Source organism: Phoca vitulina, unplaced genomic scaffold (assembly GCF_004348235.1).
Source record: "Phoca vitulina isolate PV1807 unplaced genomic scaffold, GSC_HSeal_1.0 scaffold3, whole genome shotgun sequence".
NCBI classification, from domain to species: Eukaryota; Metazoa; Chordata; class Mammalia; order Carnivora; family Phocidae; genus Phoca; species Phoca vitulina.
In genome coordinates, this window is record NW_022589706.1 from 33,626,584 (window position 1) to 33,632,838 (window position 6,255).

Sequence of the window (6,255 nt, forward strand, 5' to 3'; positions counted from 1 at the left end):
TAAATAAAATCTTTTTTAAAAAATGAGAAGTAGAAACAACATGAAAATAGCAAATCAAATAAAGATATTTAGAGGTTCTGATTTCTTAAAATCCCATCAATTGTCTTTTATGATTGAATTTAAGCCCATCTTTTCCTGTTTTCCAACTGAATTATCTTAGTAGTGTGATTATGTTGGTGCCTTTTCCCCCACAGATCATGATATTTGATTACTTTCCAATCCACATGTTGGGTTCACATTTAGCCTTTTTTCTCTCTTTAAATCATGCCACAGCCATTTATTTCTGTGCCATTGTTCAGCCATTGGGAAGATGTATGAAAATGAAAGGTGTGGTAAATTATCCTCTTATTTCATCTGTTCAGATTTTATTTTCTATTTAATGTAGTGTAAGGACAGTGTGACTATCCTAAGGACCTCAACTGTTGCTAATTGTTGTTGGTATGATGTAGATCATGCTCTATTTCCTCTTTTTAATGCCAATTTTGTAGAAAAAATAATCTACACAGGCTGTCTTCACTCCTTTCCCAGTTCAATTCTAAACTATTTAGATCTACCATTGACCTTTACCACTGTGCTAAAATTGCTCTCACAGTATCTAGTTAATATAATATAGTTATGTATTTTCAGTCCCATCCACCTGGATTTCTCTAAATAATTTAGTCTTCACTAATCAAATTCTTGCAATCATTTCCACCTTTAGGTCAATTTTGTTTTACTTTCCCAGTTGTCTAGTGGATCTTTTTGTTGTTCGTATCTTTCTATACCATAGAAATAGACATTTTCTAAAGTCTAGTTCTCAATCTTACTCTCTTTTCACTACATTCTCCTCATAGATTAATCCAACCAATCTTATAGCTTAAATTGCTCTTTTAATGTAGATGACACAAATCTTTTCCTAAGTAAGAGAACCTGACCACCAAACCAGTTACTCCATTTAATTACAACATATTTACCCAGTATTAATTTTTATTCCTTTTTTGTGTTATTTATTTTGGTTTAACACCCTGACATGCTACCCTTTTTCTCTTCCCCAACTCATCCTACTGAAATATCTATCCAAGATTTATCTCAAGTGTATTATTTTTAATGAAACTTTTCCTGATTCCCCAATATGGATATGATGATTATTTCTTTAGTATGATTTCTACTTTGTTTATGGCACCTGTCTTACTTTACTTGTTTTTGCTGTTATATGTTTGTTTAGTTCTCTCTATTCAATCATAATCTTTTTCAAGGTAGGTGTCTTAGTTCATTCAGACTGCTATAACAAAATACCATAGACTGGCTGGCTTATGAACAATAGAAATCTATCTCTCACAGCTCTGGAAGGTGGAAAGTCTAAGATCAAAGGGCTGGCATGGTCACATTCCAGTGAAGGCTCACTTCTTGGTGCATAGCTGCTCTCTTCTCCCTGTGTCTTCACATGGTGAAAGGGGTGAGGGATCTCTCTCAGGTCCCTTTTATAAGGGCTCTAATTCCATTCATGAGTGCTCCACCCTCATTGACCTAATTACCTCCCAAAGTCCCCACCTCCTGATATCATCATCTTTGGGGGTTATAATTTCAACATATGAATTTGGGGAGGGACACAAACATTCAGTCCATAGCAGTAGAGATAATATCTTAATGTCTTTGGTTTCCTTAAAGTGTCGAGGATATAATGTCTTCACATACTGAGTGAATAAATTGAATTGACTATTTCAACTTTCTCACTATTTTCATCTGAGGATTTCAGAAAAGTCACTTTCATAAAACAACCCATAATACAATTAGGGGGAAGAAAAGAAATTGGACAGTAGACATGAACTACTTTTGAATAAATTGGGAAAGAAGGCAAAGATGTGAATCAAGCTGAGACTGAGAAATAACTGCTTTCTCCAGTCACTGGAGCATTTGTCTATAGTTTATCCCGACAAAGAACAAAAGTCATAGCGGAACTAGAAAGGAGTCTGGACATCCCAGAGGTGGCAATAATTTGACCTCTGAAATATGATAGTATCCTTAGGACCAAAACTTTCCTACATAAAATGTATTTACCAGGATTAGATGATTACATCCCCTGGTTTGCCTTGGGATAATCTAGGTTTTTACTGTTGTCCTTAAATAATTATTATTCCCCTCTTCATTGGCTCTCAAAAACATACCAGTTTGAATTATGAATTACATGATAATCTTACCTAAAATATGCAAAGCTGGGTATTTTATTCAATGTATATCCATGTATATCTCTATGGTTGTCAATCTGTGACCTTATACATACACACACTTACCACATTTCTAGCAAAGTGATTTATGCTTTCAAAAATTCGAAAATACTGGCCTACTAATTATGATTTAATGGAGGAAAAGAATCACTATGTTCTTCCCCCCACTTGCTTAACACATTACTGACCCTTGTTCGGGGTTTATTGAATTGGAAAGACCCATGTTCTAGGGAGCTGATATTAAAGGCTCCTATAAACATTGGGGTATGGGTGCCCCTTCGGATCACTACTTTTGTATCTTTGGGGTAAATACCCAGTAGTGCAATTGCTGGGTCATAGGGTAACTCTATTTTCAACTTTTTGAGGAACTTCCATACTGTTTTCCAGAGTGGCTGCACCAGCTTGCATTCCCACCAACAGTGTAGGAGGGTTCCCCTTTCTCCACATCCTCGCCAACATCTGTTGTTTCCTGACTTCTTAATTTTAGCTATTCTGACTGGTGTGAAATGGTATCTCATTGTGGTTTTGATTTGTATTTCCCTGATGCCGAGTGATGTTGAACACTTTTTCATGTGTCTTTTGGCCATTTGGATGCTTTCTTTGCAGAAATCTCTGCTCATGTCTTCTGCACATTTCTTGATTGGATTATTTGTTCTTTGGGTGTAGGGTTTGATATGTTCTTTATAGATTTTGGATACTAGCCCTTTATCTGATATGTCATTTGCAAATATCTTCTCTCATTCTGTCGGTTGTCTTTTGGTTTTGTTGACTGTTTCTTTTGCTGGGCAAAACTTTTTATCTTGATGAAGTCTCCATAGTTCATTTTTGCCCTTGCTTCCCTTGCCTTTGGCGATGTTTCTAGAAGAAGTTGCTGGGACCAAGGTCGAAGAGGTTGCTGCCTGTGTTCTCCTCAAGGATTTTGATGGATTCCTTTCTCACATTTAGGTCTTTCATCCATTTTGAGTCTATTTTTTGGGTGTGGTGTAAGGAAATGGTCCAGTTTCATTCTTCTGCATGTGGCTGTCCGATTTTCCCAATACCATTTGTTGAAGAGACTGTCTTTTTTCCTTTTTTTTAATTTAATTTAGTTTTATTATGTTATATTAGTCACCATACAGTACATCATTAGTTTTTGATGTAATGTTCCATGATTCATTGTTTTCGTATAACACCCAATGCTCCATGCAGTACATGCCCTCCTTAATACCCGTCACCGGGCTAACCCATCCCTCTACCCCCTCCCCTCTAAAACCCTCAGTTTGTTTCTCAGAGTCCATAGTCTCTCATGGTTCATCTCCGATTTCCCCCCCCCTTCATTTTTCCCTTCCTTCTCCTAATGTCCTCCATTCTATTCCTTATGTTCCGCAAATAAGTGAAACCATACGATAATTGACTTTCTCTGCTTGACTTATTTCACTTAGCATAATCTCCTCCAGTCCCATCCATGTTGATGTAAAAGTTGGGTATTCATCCTTTCTGATGGCTGAGTAATATTCCATTGTATATATGGACCACATCTTCTTTATCCATTCGTCTGTTCAAGGGCATCTCAGCTCTTTCCACAGTTTGGCTATTGTGGACATTGCTGCTATGAACATTGGGGTGCATATGGTCCTTCTTTTCACTACATATGTGCCTTTGGGGTAAATACCCAGTAGTGTAATTTCTGGGTCATAGGGTAGCTCTATTTTTAATTTTTTGAGGCACCTCCGTACTGTTTTCCAAAGTGGCTGTACCAACTTGCATTCCCACCAACAGTGTAAGAGGGTTCCCCTTTCTCCACAACCTCTCCAACATTCATTGTTTCTTGCCTTGTCAATTTTTGCCATTCTAACTGGTGTTAGGGGGTATCTCAATGTGGTTTTGATTTGAATTTCCCTGATGGCTAATGATGATGAACACTTTTTCATGTGTCCGTTAGCCATTTGTATGTCTTCTTTGAAGCAGTGTCTGTTCATGCCTTCTGCCCATTTTTTGACTTATTTGTTTTTTGGGTGTTGAGTTTGAGAAGTTCTTTGTAGATCTTGGATATCAGCCCTTTGTCTGTAGTGTCATTTGCAAATATCTTCTCCCATTCTGTGGGTTGCCTCTTTGTTTTATTGGCTATTTCCTTTGCTGTGCAGAAACTTTTTATCTTGATGAAGTCCCAAAAGTTCATTTTTGCTTTTGTTTCACTTGCCTTTGGAGATGTATCTTGAAAGAAGTTGCTGTGGCCGATGTTGAAGAAGTTACTGCTTATGTTCTCCTCTAGGGTTTTGATGGCTTTCTGTCTCACATTGAGGTCTTTCATCTATTTTGAGTTTATCTTTGTGTATGGTGTTAGAGAATGGTCGAGTTTCATTCTTCTGTATATAGCTGTCCAATTTTCCCAGCACCATTTATTGAAGAGAGTCTCTTTTTTCCATTGCATATTTTTTCCTGCTTTGTCGAAGATTATTTGACCATAGAGTTGAGGGTCCATTTCTGGGCTCTCTATCCTGTTCCATTGGTCTATATGTCTGTTTTTGTGCCAGTACCATGCTGTCTTGGTGATCACAGCTTTGTAATATAGCTAGACTGTCTTTTTTCCGTTGGACATTCTTTCCTGATTTGTCAAAGATTAGTTGACCGTAGAGTTGAGGGTCCATTTCTGAGTTCTCTATTTTGTTCCATTGATCTATGTGTTTGTTTTTGTGCCAGTACCATACTGTCTTGATGATTTCAACTTTGTAATAGAGCTTGAAGTCCTGAATTGTGATGCCACCAGCTTTGCTTTTCTTTTTCAACATTCCTTTGGCTATTCGGGGTCCTTTCTGGTTCCATACAAATTTTAGGATTATTTGTTCCAGTTCTGTGAAAAAAGTTGATTGTATTTTGATAGGGATTGCATTGAATGTGTAGATTGCTCTAGGTGGCATAGACATTTTAGCAATATTTGTTCTTCCAATCCATGAGCACGGAATGTTTTTCCATTTCTTTGTATCTTCCTCAAGTGTTCTATAGTGTTCTGAGTACAGATCCTTTCCCTCTTTGGTTAGATTAGATCCTTTGCCTCTTTGATTAGATTTATTCCTAGGTATCTTATGGTTTCGGGTGCAATTGTATATGGGATCGAATCCTTAATTTCTCTTTATTCTGCCTCATTGTTGGTGTATAGAAATGCAATTGATTTGTGTGCACTGATTTTATATCCTGCCACTTTACTGAATTCCTGTATGAGTTCTAGCAGTTCTGGGGTGGAGTCTTGGGTTTTCCATATAAAATATATCATCTGCAAAGAGTGAGAGTTTGACTTCTTCTTTGCCATTTCAGATGCCTTTTATTTCTGTTTATAGCAGCAATGTCCACAGTAGCCAAACTATGGAAAGAGCCCAAATGTCCATCGACAGATGAATGGATAAAGAAGATGTGGTATATAAATACAATGGAATATTACACAGCCATCAAAAAATGAAATCTTGCCATTTGCAACAAAGTGGATGGAACTAGAGGGTATTATGCTAAGCAAAATAAATCAATCAGAGAAAGACAATTATCATATGATCTCACTGATAAGGGGAATTTAAGAAACAAGGCAGAGGATCATAGTGGAAGAGAGAAAAAAATGAAACAAGATGAAACCATAGAGGAGGACAAGCCATGAGAGACTCTTAATCTCAGGAAACAAACTGAGGGTTGCTGGAGTGGAGGGGGCTGGGGGGATGGGGTAGGGGGGTGTTGGACATTGGGGAGGGTATGTGTTGTGGTGAGTGCTGTGTGTTGTGTAAGACTGATGAATCACATACCTGTACCCCTGAAACAAATAATACATTATATGTTAATAATAAAAAATAAATAAAGGCTCCCATTAAGAGAGTTCCTGATATCAAGGGCTCTCCACTGAAGTCGTGCATCTGATACTTTCTCGGTAATTTTCTTTCTAGAAAATTAAAGAGAGCTTTGTACAGAAAGAATTTGGATATCTACTTAAAAGCAGATTTGCCATTGACTAACAACAATAACTATTCCTTTTTTAGAAAAGAATGTTCAAAGTACTGATTTTTTTTCAACTAAGTCACATTTAACACCTTTC